The sequence below is a fragment of the Euprymna scolopes genome, chromosome 46, assembly GCF_053919585.1.
Source record: "Euprymna scolopes isolate OS-2025 chromosome 46, ASM5391958v1, whole genome shotgun sequence".
NCBI lineage: Eukaryota > Metazoa > Mollusca > Cephalopoda > Sepiida > Sepiolidae > Euprymna > Euprymna scolopes.
The window spans coordinates 85,202,677-85,221,715 of record NC_136527.1 but is presented as its reverse complement, the minus strand read 5'-3'; the positions used below and the strand labels follow the sequence as shown (position 1 = coordinate 85,221,715).

Here is a 19,039-nt window from a genome sequence, read left to right as displayed (position 1 = left end):
AGGATACGAGAATCCTTAAGAGTACCAAGGACTATGAGAGTCAGTACCATAGGCAAATCACATATAGCTTAATGAAGTGAGAGAAAAGTAAAATATACCATAGGTACGTAAGAAGATATAACCTTATATTTTTTTAGGGATGCATGAATGCGGGATATCTCTGCGGGATCTTGGAAGCTCTGATGAGAGAAAAGAAAAATCACAAAGATCGGGCTATTAGTTAAAATTTAGTGTGCAAATAGGAATTTTGGCGCAAAGGGGTTAGTTAGTTAAGGGTGATATTTTCTTAGTCTTCATCAAGTTCCAAAGGTCTAAGCAAGGAAATCCAAGTGAATCAGTGGATGAAAGATATATCTTAAAATTTTGGAAGCCAACCACGAAAATAAATGAGCTTTGAGAATGTCCCCAAAAGTTAAGTTAGTTACAAAACGAAAACAAATTAATTCTAATTAAAAGAACAACAATGCGAAAGAAAGGATCAAGGGCTCATTTGGATGATTTCGTAAAGAGGTAAAATGAGACCTCAGTTTATGGCATAAGGCTGGCTGGATGAAGACTCTGACGTGAGTTATAGGAGGTACTACCCTACACCCAAAAGGAATATGCCAGGGAGATCAGATAGAGATTCTGGTCTAAAAAATAAAATTATGAAGTCAATTGGAAAAGGGGTGATTTTAGAAACAAAAGTTTCGTTTTTTGTTTTATGGTGTCCGATCTTTCTTAATCAAGTGGTTGTGTAGATATAAAAAACAATGTACTAGAATTTAAAAATGCGTACATTTTTTGAAAATAAGGATAGATGGAATGAATGTTAGAGAATGGATCAAGAGAGAGACGCAGAAGTTATGTCTGAAAATACATGACATGTATCACACACACAACGGCATATGAACAAACAGAACAACTAGACGATCAGATGAGGTTAATTCTGACGAGATGATCACACACAACATTATGGCTGACTAGACGATCACACACGATCCCCTTTATGATTCGTCTCTCTTATTAGAGATAACAATGCAACATATATATATATATATAAGTATTTTTATTAACACAAAATATTCCAAATCTCATGTTGATTGAAAGTTTAAAATGAATAAATGTATATATTATTTTTATTATTCTGTAGTGCACACAATTTCAGAAATATTGATTAGTTCCGATTGATTATTTCTATTTGTTATATATTTGAATATTTATTTGAATGCTTGTTTATTATTTGATTAAATATTTATTTATATATTCGAATTTCTTTTACACAATATTAAATCAATACGTGTAATTTTTGAACGACCAGCCATTGATCAAAGTTTTATTTCAAATCTCATGTTGATGCTTTCAGACTTTAAAATTGTTATAATTTTATCGTTCCAACATGTATATATACAAACATAAGTATTTGTCATTTACACAAAATATTCCAAATCTCATGATGTTATCAGACTTAGATGTCAATATACAATGATGTCCATGTTTGACTTGATTCAGTTTATGTTCAGTTGTTCTGAGTTGATCCCAAGTTTATACACAGTAAAGAATTAAATAAAATGTAAAAATTATAAGATCGGTAAACGATTCTCTCTAAAATGCTTTCTCAACATATCAAACAATGAATAAAAATACAAAAATAAAAATTTCATGAAAGTTTTTATTCAATGTTTTTGTCATTGAACATGCGCCATTAGAGTGAAGTATCTATACATTCCTGGCTCTTCCACAAAATGTATTGTTTCTATCCTTGTTTTTTCGCTTCTTCTTGACTTTTTGTGCATTTCCTTCTTTCAATTTGTGTTGCTGGTTCATCATTTACTTTAGATTTGTTGGGGCAGGTGTTCATAGTGATCTCTCACCATTTCCACTGTCATATCTGTTGAACATGTTATGTACTGCTGCATGCTTGACTATTTCAATGATGCCTACGCTACATTCCTTTAGTTGTTTATGTATAGGATCATTTGTATCTCATTCCGTCCTCGTAGCTAACACTTGATTTCATTACAATTTAATACATAGTCGTTGTTCCCTCTATCATTTCATTACAGTTCGACTCTAACGATTGTGAGTTCTCATATGTATAACTAAATTTGACTTTGTAGAACAGGAATATCCACACACGTCACAAGAATATGGCTTTTCCCCAGTATGAGTTCTCATATGTATAACTAACGCTGATTTTTTAGAACAGGAATATCCACAAACTTCACAAGAATGTGGCTTTTCCCCAGTGTGAGTTCTCATATGGCAAACTAATGATGATTTTTGAGAAGAGGAATACCCACAGACTTCACAAGAATGTGGTTTTTCCCCAGTGTGAGTTCTCATATTTATCCGTAATGACGATTTTCGAGAACAGGAATATCCACATACTTCACAAGAATGTGGCTTTTCCCCAGTGTGAGTTCTCATATGTATAACTAATGTTGATTTTTCAGAACAAGAATATCCACACACTTCACAAGAATGAGGCGTTTCTCCAGTGTGAGTTCTCATATGTTTCACTAAATGTGACTTTTGCGAAGAAGAATATCCACACACTAAACAAGAATATGGTTTTTCCCCAGTGTGAGTTCTCATATGTTTCACTATCGTTGATTTTTCAGAAGAAGAATATTTGCAAACTTCACAAGAATATCGCTTTTCCCCGGTGTGAGTTCTCATATGTGTCACTAAATGGGACTTTTGCGAAAAAAAATATCCACAAATATCACACGAATGTGGTTTTTCTCCTGTGTGAGTTCTCATATGTTTAACTAGATTTGATTTTTGATGACAAGAATATTTACACACTTCACAAGAATGCGGCTTTTTTCCAGTGTGATGCATCATACGTACCACTAACGCTGATTTTCCAGAACAAGAATATCCACACACTTTTCTCCTGTGTGAGTTCGCATGTTTCATTAACGTTGATTTTTGAGAACAAAAATATCCACATACTTCACAAGAATATGACTTTTCCCCAGTGTGAGTTCTCATATGTTTCACTAACGTTGAATTTTGAGAAGAAAATCTACACACTTCACAAGAAGATGGCTTTCCCCCAGTGTGAGTTCTCATATGTTTCACTAAGTATGACTTTTGAGAACAAGAATATCCACACACTTTACAAGAACGTGACTTTTCCAGTCCCGTCGAGCATTTTCTTACTACAATTAAGCTTGGAACTAGTTATACGAAGTGTCCATTCACTGAATGATATTTCTTAGTGTTATGGTTTCTTGGACTGTAAAAATATTGTCTTTTCAAAGGTTACGTACTTTTGAAATTTTTAAATCCATTTTAAGCAGGTTTTGATTTATGTTTTAATGTTTTTAAAGACTTTTATCTTTATCATCTTAATTTCGACCGAATTTTATTCCAAAAACAAACGCCATCTACTTCACAAAAAATGGGTTAAGCATTTATTTGGTCTTCATTCTCTAAGAGATATTTCTTAATGTTGTGGTTTCAATTTTTTAACACCTTTTAATATATTTTATTAAACACATGTTTTCACTACAAAATAATAAATCTTCACACAGATTTTGATGATAATTTTCCCGTTTTAAAGAAAAGGATGATCCATTAACATTCATTAAAGCAGGAACATCTGTAAAAAAATGAATTATAATTATATATGTTTGTTAATTGTTGCCAATATTATTGGATGAAACTCATAACCTCTAGATAACTGATATTTAGAAAGTTATATAAGACACACTAGAAAAATCATTTTTAAAGGAAAAGTTAATGGATTCAAGCAAAAACATCTGTAAAAATGAAATAGGCATATTAAAATGTATTTTATTTTAATGAGTCTTAATATTTAATAATATTATATATAATAATAAAATTTATATTGTTATTAATGTATTTTATTGTCAATATTATTGGATTGAACTCATAACCTCTCGATAATTTATGATAATTGTCGATACAGGTCTTCCTCCAAAATAATTGTATGTAGTAAAACTTTTGTAACTTATATATGCGTCTTGATATATAATAATATATAATAATAAAGTTATATGAAACTCAGAAAAACCCTACTACTTTCTAACTTGATACACAACCAGTCAACACAGGTGACCATCAATACATTGTCTAGATAACAATTGTATGCAGTTATACATCTATAACCATTGTTATGAAACAATTTTCAATTATATATGCAAACATATCGATATGAACCATTGTTATAATAATAGAACATTTCCATGGGTTCCACAAAAAAGTTTTTACTGCATACAATTGTTTCTGCCTTTCTTAAGAATGTACATTTACATATTTTTGATAGAGGAATATGTAAAATTTAACAATATCGACATATTCTTAAAAGCGCTAAATTCGATGTTTAATAATTTGGTTCGACAAATACTCTAAGGCTGTATACTTTTTACTTTTTTTATACATATATATTTTTTTGTTTTTTCTCATAAATTTATCTATCTGCACATCCTATTATTTAAATCTTTGGTTTGTTTGAATATATATATATATATATATATATATATATATATATATATATATTCAAACAAACCGAAGATTTAAATAATAGGATGTGCAGATAGATAAATTTATGAGAAAAAACAAAAAAATGAGCACTTTCAGTTGAATTAAAAGTCGGTCAATTTAGCTCTTATGCGTAGATCATCGTATAACGATTTGATCACTGTCTGTCTGATGTAATGAACATTTAAATTAAAATGTTTAAAATTCAACGCTATTTCACACAGTTAATAGTAGCCGAATGGATACGGCCTCCGCTAATCGAGCCAGAGATGTCTCGTGTCGCGGGGTTCGAATCGTTCGACTGGTAGTAATCGTGACACCCTGCACTGAAGAATCCCGAAAGGATAAAACACTAGTGTCTGTAGGTATTTAATTATTATAGTAAAAAAATAATTATGACAGCCCCTTTAAGAAATTCGTTTCTTATCGTTGAGCACTTTCAGTTGAATTAAAAGTCGGTCAATTTAGCTCTTATGCGTAGATCATCGTATAACGATTTGATCACTGTCTGTCTGACGTAATGAACATTTAAATTAAAATGTTTAAAATCCAACGCTATTTCACACGGTTAATAGTAGCCGAATGGATACGGCCTCCGCTAATCGAGCCAGAGATGTCTCGTGTCGCGGGGTTCGAATCGTTCGACTGGTAGTAATCGTGACACCCTGCACTGAAGAATCCCGAAAGGATAAAACACTAGTGTCTGTAGGTATTTAATTATTATAGTAAAAAAATAATTATGACAGCCCCTTTAAGAAATTCGTTTCTTATCGTTGAGCACTTTCAGTTGAATTAAAAGTCGGTCAATTTAGCTCTTATGCGTAGATCATCGTATAACGATTTGATCACTGTCTGTCTGACGTAATGAACATTTAAATTAAAATGTTTAAAATCCAACGCTATTTCACACGGTTAATAGTAGCCGAATGGATACGGCCTCCGCTAATCGAGCCAGAGATTCTCGTGTCGCAGGGTTCGAATCGTTCGACTGGTAGTAATCGTGACACCCTGCACTGAAGAATCCCGAAAGGATGAAACACTAGTGTCTGTAGGTATTTAATTATTATAGTAAAAAAATAATTATATATATATATATATATATATATATATATATATATATATATATGTGTGTTTTCTTTCTAAGAGTTCCTTTTAACGATTAACTGGTTCGAAGATTTTTGTACAACTAAATGGCAAATCTACCTACGCATTTACATATCGTCAATAGACGAATATGTAAAATTTAAAAAATATCAACATTTTCTTAAATTTAAACTTTAATTAATTTAATGCTCAGAAATTCATTAATTTGGTTGGAAAAACTGTTCTTTACGTTTTACGTTTTTATTCATTTCTATAATTTTTGAGAATATCATAAAGGATACTCCAAGAAAATTGGTCTTTCTCAACCCTGATAGAAAATCCCGGGGATCTGAGAGTATCGAATTTAGGAAAACTCGTCCCGGGAAAACTCGTCTCGGGAAAACTCGTCTCGGGAAAACTCGTCCCCTTTCGCTAGGTAGGAAAACTGGTCCCGTATTGAATAAATATCGATTGAAAACACATTTTATGATCGTTCTTGAAGGAGATATTGCTTTTTAAAATAGACTATAGCCCCCCCCATAATATTTTAAAAAAATATTTTTATTTGTTTAATGTTTTTTTTTTGTTTTTTTTTCTACCTAACTGGCTAAGTTATTAGTGGTTTCACTTATTTTAAAGCGTTTATTATGTTCATACAAAGTTAATTAAAAAAAATTTTGGTTCTTATTTTAACGATGTTTTTTGGAGTCATAAAAACAATAATAAAAAAAACAAAACAAAAAAATTAAAAACTGGGAGCGTTACTTTTTTGTTTTGGTTTTTTAATTATGATAGTTTTTTGTTGTTATGTTTTCGTTTTCTCTCATACCAAATGCAATGCACTCATGCGTTATTTAAAATTATAATTCTATCAATTATCAACATTTATTGTCGTCCTGTCAAATTTTGCAAAAATTAACTAATAAATCAAAAGCGAAATATTTTTTTGGCGCGAGAGATGCCATGTGCTAACAATCTCTCGTTAACTCATTTTTAATTTTTTAAATTTTTATTTCAAAATTCTAAAATCAATCATTCAGAGAAAAAGTAATCACTAAATAAATTTATTAATCAATTTTATTGAAAACTCCGCTATCGTTTATCAAGAATCTTTTTAATTTCATTTTTTGTTGGTTGTTTTTCCGAGGGAGATATAACCCCTCCCCATCTCTAAATTATATTTCAAAAAATATTAAAATTTTGGTTTGTATTACTGTACACATAGATTCGAAAAATAATAAACTAGACAAAATACTGTTAGAAATTCGCTCAATATATATTACCGTGACATAGGTTGACATATATTCGGTTGTTTTTTTTAATAGTATTTTGTCTAGTTTATTATTTATAACACCTATTCCCGAACTTACTGTGTTTAAGAGAGAGTCGGCCGCTATTTTGAATTGTCCAATACATCGGTAAACACTGTATGTTTTTCGAGCTGAATAAACATGTTACATTGAATAAAAACACGAAAAATATATCCAGTTTGGTAGGAAAGTAGCTTATCTTGCCTTTGATAACATTTATTTGTTATATATTTGTTTTTTGACAATTTTTTCGAATCTATGTGTACAGTAATACAAACCCAAATCCATTTTACCCTTTTATAACAACAGTAAATAAGTAAATTCTTTTTATATTAATATAAAAAAATATGCGGTCTCGTTTATGAACATAATAAACGCTTTAAAATAAGTGAAACCACTAAGAACTTAGCCAGTTAGGTAGAAAACGGACACTTAGAAAATCGATTTTATTTAAAAAAAAAAAAAAAAAAAACATCAAACAAGTAAAAAAAATTTTTTTTTAATATTATGGGGGGGGGCTATAGTCTATTTTAAAAAAAAAACAATTTCTCCTTCAAGAACGATCATAAAATGTGTTTTTAATCGATATTTATTCAATAAGGGACCAGTTTTCCTACCTAGCGAAAGGGGACGAGTTTTCCGGAGACGAGTTTTCCGGAGACGAGTTTTCCCGAGACGAGTTTTCCCGGGACGAGTTTTCCGGGCACCGAGAGTATCCTATACGCCTACAAAGCTCACATTAGCATAATGATTGAGTATTGTTGCCACATCAAGGCTGGTAGAAGTGCCATATCTTCGTTTTAGCCAAAGTTAAAAAAATATCTCAAATCTAATTTGATTGTAAATATCCATTCACTCCTAAATCATCTGAAAATATAAATTGTTTGTAATCAAAGGTGTTTTATTTATCAAGTGAATGTTTGTTTTTTATTATTAGTAGTAAGATTAAATATTCAACTTATTATACAAGGCTGGTGAATACTCGTCCTAGACAACGTTATAAAAAATGCGTTTTATTTATCAAGTGAATGTTTGTTTTTTTATTATTAGTAGTAAGATTGAATATTCAACTTATTATACAAGGCTGGTGAATACTCGTCCTAGACAACGTTATAAAAATGCGTTTTATTTATCACGTAAATGTTTGGTCACAGTTAAATTTGCTTTATGATATGAAGAAATTACTAGGTGACCAGAAAGTGGGTGCTCATTTTACGTAAAATTGATATAGGAAAGTGATCCCCCACTTAAAAAAACAAATCATTCGTATAATGAAAACGTCCTATCTGATCCAAATTTAAATGTGATATTCGTTTTCAGCTCCACCGAAAATCTATACAAGTCATTTTAAAGATTTTTGAGGAGTTGGAAAGAAACTTGACATTGACTTAAACTTTTAACTCGAAATGACCCCTAATCTACTAATGTATAACATAAGAAACAGAAAACAAACATTTGTAATGGGTACGTAACTTTATTTTTTCATATAACCTCAATACGTTTTGAAGGGATTTTACCAATGTAAAATATTGAATAAAACATCAAAACTCCAAAGAAATTCTCTAGCGGCATAATAGATAAACAAAAAAAGTTTTAAGGAATGTTAAAACAATTGAATAATAAAATACAGTTTTTATGGTCAGTCGAGCAACTTAAAATTAAATTATTGTGTTTATGGTAAACATTATTTTCTCAAAAAGTCACATAAGTTTTGCTCCATAAATAAACAAATTTTTGACAAAAATTTAGATGTCAGAATGTATATTTTGATAATTAAATTGATTGACTTACCGAGGGTGGCTCGGTGGGAAGGGAAAGACACTTATGGCTGTGAAGAACGGCCCGGCCTGGTGTTTGTTAATGAAAAAAAATAGGATGTCTATTCCTTATAGCTTAAATAGACATTCCAGTCTCGTTTCAGTCTCGCTAAACGAGAGATTAAGACTATAAAAACAGTCACCTTTGTAGGCTTGTTGTTGTTGTTGTTGTAGTTTTTTGTTCTTGTTGTTGTTAGAGATCTATCAGACCGGTACGACAACTGTTAACAGCGCGTTATATTTACAAGAATACGTTTGCTTGTACCTATTTACAATGCCTCCCCACGGGGCAGAGTTAGACACCAGGGTCGTTTTTTAATGTGGAGAAAAGGTACAAAAATAAAAATTGTCTCAGTCGTGAAGGCTGTGTCGTTTGCTTGTAAGCAACGAGGTAATTTTTAGTTGCAAGCTAAACGTCTTTTCTTCCCCCCCCCCACTCGTCGGTAGGAAATATCGACAATATATTTTATTTTTAGTTTGTTTTTCGTTTATTTTATTTTTTTAATCGGAGATTCAAATTTTTTATTCGCGTTTGTTATAAAAAATGCCGGAATATTTTTTTTATTATTGAATTGCAATAAAAATAAACTTATTATTTATTTCAGATTAATTTTTAAAGTTATTTAGTGGAATTTAATTTCTTGAAGTTATTTTGTGGAATTTAATTTTTTAAAGTTATTTCGTGGAATTTAATTTCTTAAAGTTATTTTGTGGAATTTAATTTTTAAAGTTATTTTGTGGAATTTAATTTTTTAAAGTTATTTCGTGGAATTCAATTTTTTAAAGTTATTTAGTGAAATTTAATTTTTAAAGTTATTTAGTGAAATGTAATTTTTTAAAGTTATTTAGTGGAATTTAATTTCTTAAAGTTATTTTGTGGAATTTAATTTTTTAAAGTTATTTCGTGGAATTTAATTTTTTTAAGTTATTTCGTGGAATTCAATTTTTTAAAGTTATTTAGTGAAATTTAATTTTTAAAGTTATTTAGTGAAATGTAATTTTTTAAAGTTATTTAGTGGAATTTAATTTTTTAAAGATATTTAGTAGAATTAAATTTTTTAAAGTTATTTCGTGGAATTTAATTTTTTAAAGTTATTTCGTGGAATTTAATTTTTTAAAGTTATTTAGTGAAATTTAATTTTTTAAAGTTATTTAGTGAAATTTAATTTTTTAAAGTTATTTAGAGGAATTTAATTTTTTAATGTTATTTCGTGGAATTTAATTTTTTAAAGTTATTTCGTGGAATTTAATTTTTTAATGTTATTTCGTGGAATTTAAATTTTAAAGTTATTTCGTAGAATTTAATTTTTTAAAGTTATTTCGTGGAATTTAATTTTTAAAGTTATTTAGTGAAATGTAATTTTTTAAAGTTATTTCGTGGAATTTAATTTTTAAAGTTATTTAGTGAAATTTAATTTTTTAAAGTTATTTCGTGGAATTTAATTTTCTAAAGTTATTTCGTAGAATTTAATTTTTTAAAGTTATTTAGTGAAATTTAATTTTTAAAGTTATTTAGTGAAATTTAATTTTTTAAAGTTATTTAGTGGAATTTAATTTTTAAAGTTATTTCGTGGAATTTAATTTTTTAAAGGTATTTAGTGGAATTTAATTTTCTAAAGTTATTTCGTGGAATTTAATTTTCTAAAGTTATTTAGTGAAATTTAATTTTTAAAGTTATTTAGTTGAATTAAATTTTTGGTACTAGTGCATGAGCTAGCCTGGGCGTGGCTTATCACTCGCTCTGATTTCTCCGTAAAATGACGTCACATGCTGCCATCTGACGGAGAAAATGGACGAGGGGGGTGGAGATGGGGGTTACAGAGAGAGAAAACGCGAAAAAATAAATGGCTCAATAATAATAATAAATTCGCTCAATATATTATCTTGTGACAATAATTCAATACCATATCATGAGATATTATCCTGTGACAATAATTCAATACCATATCATGAGATATTATCCTGTGACAATAATTCAATACCATCTCATGAGATATTATCCTGTGACAATAATTCAATACCATATCATGAGATATTATCCTGTGACAATAATTCAATACCATATCATGAGAATATTATCCTGTGACAATAATTCAATACCATATCATGAGATATTATCCTGTGACAATAATTCAATACCATATCATGAGATATTATCCTGTGACAATAATTCAATACCATATCATGAGATATTATCCTGTGACAATAATTCAATACCATATCATGAGATATTATCCTGTGACAATAATTAAATACCATCTCATTAGATATTATCCTGTGACAATAGTTCAATACCATATCATGAGATATTATCCTGTGACAATAGTTCAATACCATATCATGAGATATTATCCTGTGACAATAATTCAATACCATATCATGAGATATTATCCTGTGACAATAATTCAATACCATATCATGAGATATTATCCTGTGACAATAATTCAATACCATATCATGAGATATTATCCTGTGACAATAATTCAATATCATATCATGAGATATTATCCTGTGACAATAATTCAATACCATATCATGAGATATTATCCTGTGACAATAATTCAATACCATATCATGAGATATTATCCTGTGACAATAATTCAATACCATCTCATGAGATATTATCCTGTGACAATAATTCAATACCATATCATGAGATATTATCCCGTGACAATAATTCAATACCATATCATGAGATATTATCCTGTGACAATAATTCAATACCATATCATGAGATATTATCCTGTGACAATAATTCAATACCATCTCATGAGATATTATCCTGTGACAATAATTCAATACCATATCATGAGATATTATCCTGTGACAATAATTCAATACCATCTCATGAGATATTATCCTGTGACAAAAATTCAATACCATCTCATGAGATATTACCCTGTGACAATAATTCAATACTATCTCATGAGATATTATCCTGTGACAATAGTTCAATACCATATCATGAGATATTATCCTGTGACAATAGTTCAATACCATATCATGAGATATTATCCTGTGACAATAATTCAATACCATATCATGAGATATTACCCTGTGACAATAATTCAATACCATATCATGAGATATTATCCTGTGACAATAATTCAATACCATATCATGAGATATTATCCTGTGACAATAATTCAATACCATATCATGAGATATTATCCTGTGACAATAATTCAATACCATATCATGAGATATTATCCTGTGACAATAATTCAATACCATCTCATGAGATATTATCCTGTGACAATAGTTCAATACCATATCATGAGATATTATCCTGTGACAATAATTCAATACCATATCATGAGATATTATCCTGTGACAATAATTCAATACCATATCATGAGATATTATCCTGTGACAATAATTCAATACCATATCATGAGATATTATCCTGTGACAATAGTTCAATACCATATCATGAGATATTATCCTGTGACAATAATTCAAGACTGGTAATCAAACTCTAAGAGACTCATTTCGTCTGCTGTATGGATACGACCTCGATAGACAGTGGTTTCTGTAGATTACTCTGTGAGTTTCAATATGTGTCAGCATTTGTCTTGTTTTAGTTTCTAACCTTTTGTGGCCAATCAACAATGTCAAAGCTTATGTTACTACTGGCATGGCAACCTGTTTAATCGCAATTGCCTTGTTTTTATTTGTAATACACTAAGTTGTTTTTATTTGTAATACACTAAGTTGTTTTTATTTGTAATACACTAAGATGTTTTTATTTGTAATACACTAAGTTGTTTTTATTTGTAATACACTAAGTTGTTTTTATTTGTAATACACTAAGTTGTTTTTATTTGTAATACACTAAGTTGTTTTTATTTGTAATACACTAAGATGTTTTTATTTGTAATACACTAAGATGTTTTTATTTGTAATACACTAAGTTGTTTTTATTTGTAATACACTAAGTTGTTTTTATTTGTAATACACTAAGTTGTTTTTATTTGTAATACACTAAGATGTTTTTATTTGTAATACACTAAGATGTTTTTATTTGTAATACACTAAGATGTTTTTATTTGTAATACACTAAGTTGTTTTTATTTGTAATACACTAAGATGTTTTTATTTGTAATACACTAAGTTGTTTTTATTTGTAATACACTAAGTTGTTTTTATTTGTAATACACTAAGTTGTTTTTATTTGTAATACACTAAGTTGTTTTTATTTGTAATACACTAAGTTGTTTTTATTTGTAATACACTAAGTTGTTTTTATTTGTAATACACTAAGTTGTTTTTATTTGTAATACACTATTTTGCAAATATTTCATACACGACGAACATATTCTCTGCCTATTTTCTCTCTCATTTTGCAAATATGTTGGATTGTGCCATTTTCTTTTATCCTAATGTATTTGTATTGTTCCTGTTTTTCCAGTCGTCAAACTGTATGCTTTCTCGTTTAGACCTTTTTCCCAGCTCTTACGTAGCACTTGTCACATTTTTCCTGAACAAATTATCTTTATAAAATGTACAATCTGTATGTACATATAGCTTGGGTTCATTCACAAAAAGTGTTGATTTTTTTTGTGTGGGTCTTGTTGGCGGCTCTGGCTTAGATTGCAGGAACTTTTATGAAGTAGTTTACTTAGCAGACATTTTGTCAAACATAAAACAAAGGATAAAAACTATCACCTTGAAAAGTCGTCTACGGTTTTCACGTCAGCGATTATTATTCTTCCATTACTATGGCATAATGTCAAGGTCGTTTGCTACATCTTTATATGTTCAGTCATGGTTTTCTTTTATTATGGGATAGATTTTATATAAATCAACACATCGTAGCATCCACATGTCGGCCATACTTTCATATGAATTTTGATAATCCAAGACATGCTTAATCTTTTTGTTACTTCCCACAGTCTTTGAGGATGGTCTATTTAATCAACAACTGCTTCTTGCTGCCTAAATCCTTCTTATTCTTTTTCCGAGTATAGCACAGATGAGACGTGTCCATAGATGTTATCTGCAACTAGGCTAATAAATAGAATGCAGGTCATAGACAGCAAATTTGTCTACATTTTTTACGGTGATGTGTCTCTTTCGGTTTAAATATGGGAATGTTATCACCTTTTAATAGGCTCCTATGTGTCTCCTCCACCCCTCAACAGTCTGGTGAAGCAGCTAACTTATGAGCCAAAAATTGAATAAGTTGTCTTTTCCTCGTCTTTTTCTTATTCTCGAATCGATCCAACTTTCGTTTAATCATTCCAGACGTTATCTCTGGCTCTGGCATTTCTTGCTTTCGTTTCTTTGAGGTATATCCAGGATCCTAAGGCCTCTTGGTTTCAGTGTCCATCATTCTCAAACAGAGGCGTCCAAAAGTCTCCCAGCTCTTATGTTTGTGGTGGCGTTTCCACAGTGAGTGTTTCGTGTATCAAATGTCTACAGAATAACGTTGTATTCTTTTATAAAAGTTTCTCATCAGATTCACTGAGTAAGGCCGACTAATTATGCTGGTATTGTCGTTTAAGCATTATTGGGTCCCCGGGCAGCGGCGGGTAACCTAGCTGAAAGGATGAATTTATTGTTTTTGTAAAACACATGATTTTATTGTTTGAGAAAAATGACAAGAGACGTCATTTGAAAAACTAGAACGAAATATAACTTAGTTTTTGTCTTGGCAAAACCCAGCTCAAGGACGTCAGTTTTTTTTTTGTGTAAAGTCAGAGGAGTTAACTGTCAACTCCTGGGAGCGTGGGAATGAAATAAGGCTGTAATCCCAGGTTTTCAGACCGTGCAAGGAATCGGGACTTTCCCAGAAGAACGTGTTGCTTGATGATTGGTCTAGAAGTTTACCCCAACCAACACTTTTCCTCAATGTCCGTCCAGAGAGATAACTTACTCACGAGAGAGGCTACACCCCCTTTCATCCGCCATCACCACCATAAAGAACCAAGAATAAGATTCCAGACTGCTTCTTGTGTAATCAAACTGAACAATTGTACGTATGTAAACACCTGCAAATTGTGTGAATTAACTTTTAATAGACTAGAAATTAGCTGTGTTTTTTTGGCCTGCATGAAAAGCTAATTTTCAGCGGATGCCAGCATCGAAAACTGACAACCGGGTCTGTGATACGGAAGAATCTTGTAAAGAGCTACTATGAGAAGGACGATCACGACAATTGCAGTTTCGACCAGGTCATGACTTACATTTGGTGACCTGCGACCGAAGGACTTTTACACACAGAGTAAAGGCCGCAAAGCATCGTTTGATCTGGGGCAACTCCTTTCTATACAAGTTCATTTGCCTTTGAAGTTTTGGTTCAATGTTATTGTAAAGTTTTTTTGCTCTAAATACACATTAAATTTGAAATTGAAGGAGTGTTTTTCGGACAATGTAGAGTCATGCAGCATATATAATCTGGTTTAGCTTATTGGTGTTTACATCATTGCCTTGATAGCGTTTGATGTTTTAATTTTTGGTAGTTGAAGTATTTCTTCCATCTTCATCAACTCTACTTCCTCAATGGTGAAGCAAAGTTCTTCTTCGATGGCCAAATTTTCATAATCTGCTCCTGCACTTCTGGAGATAATGTCCGTTGTTCAATTATTGATACTAGTGTGGAAGAACTAAGGTTTATTGTTGGACTATTCACGACTTTTTTGACAGATATCCTCATAGTGAAGTCGTTTCTGTGAGTTCTTGTAAGTTTAACTAAATTTGATTTGGAAAACATGACTATCCACATATTTCCCTACTTTGTACCTGCATGCTTTACGGGAACAAGATTATAACTAAAGTTTATAATGGAACAAGATTATCACTAAAATTGATCATGGAACAAGATTATCACTAAAATTGATCATGGAACAAGATTATCACTAAAATTGATCATGGAACAAGATTATCACTAAAATTGATCATGGAACAAGATTATCACTAAAATTGATCATGGAACAAGATTATCACTAAAATTGATCATGGAACAAGATTATCACTAAAATTGATCATGGAACAAGATTATCACTAAAATTGATCATGGAACAAGATTATCACTAAAATTGATCATGGAACACAATTATCACTAAAATTGATCATGGAACAAGATTATCGATGTAGTTATAAATAATATCGGGTTTAATCCAGGCAGTTTCGTCGAAATTCAATTATGCTTCAACAATTTTTATTTAATTTGATTTTGTAACACACACTTGTAAGTTTTCTATTGTTTTATGCAATTCGTAATTTTATGTCTTCATAGAACTTTATTTATTTGAACATTAATCATATATTTCACAATAATATAAATATTATTTATTTATTTGAACATTAATCATATATTTCACAATAATATAAATATTATTTATTTATTTGAACATTAATCATATATTTCACAATAATATAAATATTATTTATTTATTTGAACATTAATCATATATTTCACAATAATATAAATATTATTTATTTGAACATTAATCATATATTTCACAATAATATAAATATTATTTATTTATTTGAACATTAATCATATATTTCACAATAATATAAATTTTATTTATTTGAACATTAATCATATATTTCACAATAATATAAATATTATTTATTTATTTGAACATTAATCATATATTTCACAATAATATAAATATTATTTATTTATTTGAACATTAATCATATATTTCACTATAATATAAATATTATTTATTTGAACATTAATCATATATTTCACAATAATATAAATATTATTTATTTATTTGAACATTAATCATATATTTCACAATAATATAAATATTATTTATTTATTTGAACATTAATCATATATTTCACAATAATATAAATATTATTTATTTATTTGAACATTAATCATATATTTCACAACTTAAAAAACAAATCATTCGTATAATGAAAACGTCCTATCTGATCCAAATTTAAATGTGATATTCGTTTTCAGCTCCACCGAAAATCTATACAAGTCATTTTAAAGATTTTTGAGGAGTTGGAAAGAAACTTGACATTGACTTAAACTTTTAACTCAAAATGACCCCTAATCTACTAATGTATAACATAAGAAACAGAAAACAAACATTTGTAATGGGTACGTAACTTTATTTTTTCATATAACCTCAATACGTTTTGAAGGGATTTTACCAATGTAAAATATTGAATAAAACATCAAAACTCCAAAGAAATTCTCTAGCGGCATAATAGATAAACAAAAAAAGTTTTAAGGAATGTTAAAACAATTGAATAATAAAATACAGTTTTTATGGTCAGTCGAGCAACTTAAAATTAAATTATTGTGTTTATGGTAAACATTATTTTCTCCAAAAGTCACATAAGTTTTGCTCCATAAATAAACAAATTTTTGACAAAAATTTAGATGTCAGATTGTATATTTTGATAATTAAATTGATTGACTTACCGAGGGTGGCTCGGTGGGAAGGGAAAGACACTTATGGCTGTGAAGAACGGCCCGGCCTGGTGTTTGTTAATGAAAAAAAATAGGATGTCTATTCCTTATAGCTTAAATAGACATTCCAGTCTCGTTTCAGTCTCGCTAAACGAGAGATTAAGACTATAAAAACAGTCACCTTTGTAGGCTTGTTGTTGTTGTTGTAGTTTTTTGTTCTTGTTGTTGTTAGAGATCTATCAGACCGGTAGGACAACTGTTAACAGCGCGTTCTATTTACAAGAATACGTTTGCTTGTACCTATTTACAATGCCTCCCCACGGGGCAGAGTTAGACACCAGGGTCGTTTTTTAATGTGGAGAAAAGGTACAAAAATAAAAATTGTCTCAGTCGTGAAGGCTGTGTCGTTTGCTTGTAAGCAACGAGGTAATTTTTCGTTGCAAGCTAAACGTCTTTTCTCCCCCCCCCCACTCGTCGGTAGGAAATATCGACAATATATTTTATTTTTAGTTTGTTTTTCGTTTATTTTATTTTTTTAATCGGAGATTCAAATTTTTTATTCGCGTTTGTTATAAAAAATGCCGGAATATTTTTATTATTATTGAATTGCAATAAAAATAAACTTATTATTTATTTCAGATTAATTTTTAAAGTTATTTAGTGGAATTTAATTTCTTGAAGTTATTTTGTGGAATTTAATTTTTTAAAGTTATTTCGTGGAATTTAATTTCTTAAAGTTATTTTGTGGAATTTAATTTTTAAAGTTATTTTGTGGAATTTAATTTTTTAAAGTTATTTCGTGGAATTCAATTTTTTAAAGTTATTTAGTGAAATTTAATTTTTAAAGTTATTTAGTGAAATGTAATTTTTTAAAGTTATTTTGTGGAATTTAATTTTTTAAAGTTATTTCGTGGAATTTAATTTTTTTAAGTTATTTCGTGGAATTCAATTTTTTAAAGTTATTTAGTGAAATTTAATTTTTAAAGTTATTTAGTGAAATGTAATTTTTTAAAGTTATTTAGTGGAATTTAATTTTTTAAAGATATTTAGTAGAATTAAATTTTTTAAAGTTATTTCGTGGAATTTAATTTTTTAAAGTTATTTCGTGGAATTTAATTTTTTAAAGTTATTTAGTGAAATTTAATTTTTTAAAGTTATTTAGTGAAATTTAATTTTTTAAAGTTATTTAGAGGAATTTAATTTTTTAATGTTATTTCGTGGAATTTAATTTTTTAAAGTTATTTCGTGGAATTTAATTTTTTAATGTTATTTCGTGGAATTTAAATTTTAAAGTTATTTCGTAGAATTTAATTTTTTAAAGTTATTTCGTGGAATTTAATTTTTAAAGTTATTTAGTGAAATGTAATTTTTTAAAGTTATTTCGTGGAATTTAATTTTTAAAGTTATTTAGTGAAATTTAATTTTTTAAAGTTATTTCGTGGAATTTAATTTTCTAAAGTTATTTCGTAGAATTTAATTTTTTAAAGTTATTTAGTGAAATTTAATTTTTAAAGTTATTTAGTGAAATTTAATTTTTTAAAGTTATTTAGTGAAATTTAATTTTTAAAGTTATTTCGTGGAATTTAATTTTTTAAAGGTATTTAGTGGAATTTAATTTTCTAAAGTTATTTCGTGGAATTTAATTTTCTAAAGTTATTTAGTGAAATTTAATTTTTAAAGTTATTTAGTTGAATTAAATTTTTGGTACTAGTGCATGAGCTAGCCTGGGCGTGGCTTATCACTCGCTCTGATTTCTCCGTAAAATGACGTCACATGCTGCCATCTGACGGAGAAAATGGACGAGGGGGGTGGAGATGGGGGTTACAGAGAGAGAAAACGCGAAAAAATAAATGGCCGACTGGGGGGGGGGGGCTAGCAGCAGCCGCGCCAAATACAAGTTTCCAGAATATTTCAACACGAAACTGCTTGAAAAATTAATTATAGCATTT

The 19,039-nt window shown here is 29.3% G+C and overlaps 1 long non-coding RNA gene across 1 annotated transcript in view; it reads right to left on the bottom strand.

Annotated features, from left to right (window-relative positions):
• Nucleotides 1-270: 270 nt before the first annotated feature.
• Nucleotides 271-19,039, bottom strand: part of LOC145271207 (uncharacterized) — a 45,203-nt gene continuing 26,434 nt past the window's right edge. Inside the window, exon 3 of the long non-coding RNA XR_013865752.1 lies at nt 271-3,592. This is a non-coding gene — a long non-coding RNA (uncharacterized LOC145271207). The remainder of the gene's footprint in view (nt 3,593-19,039) is intronic.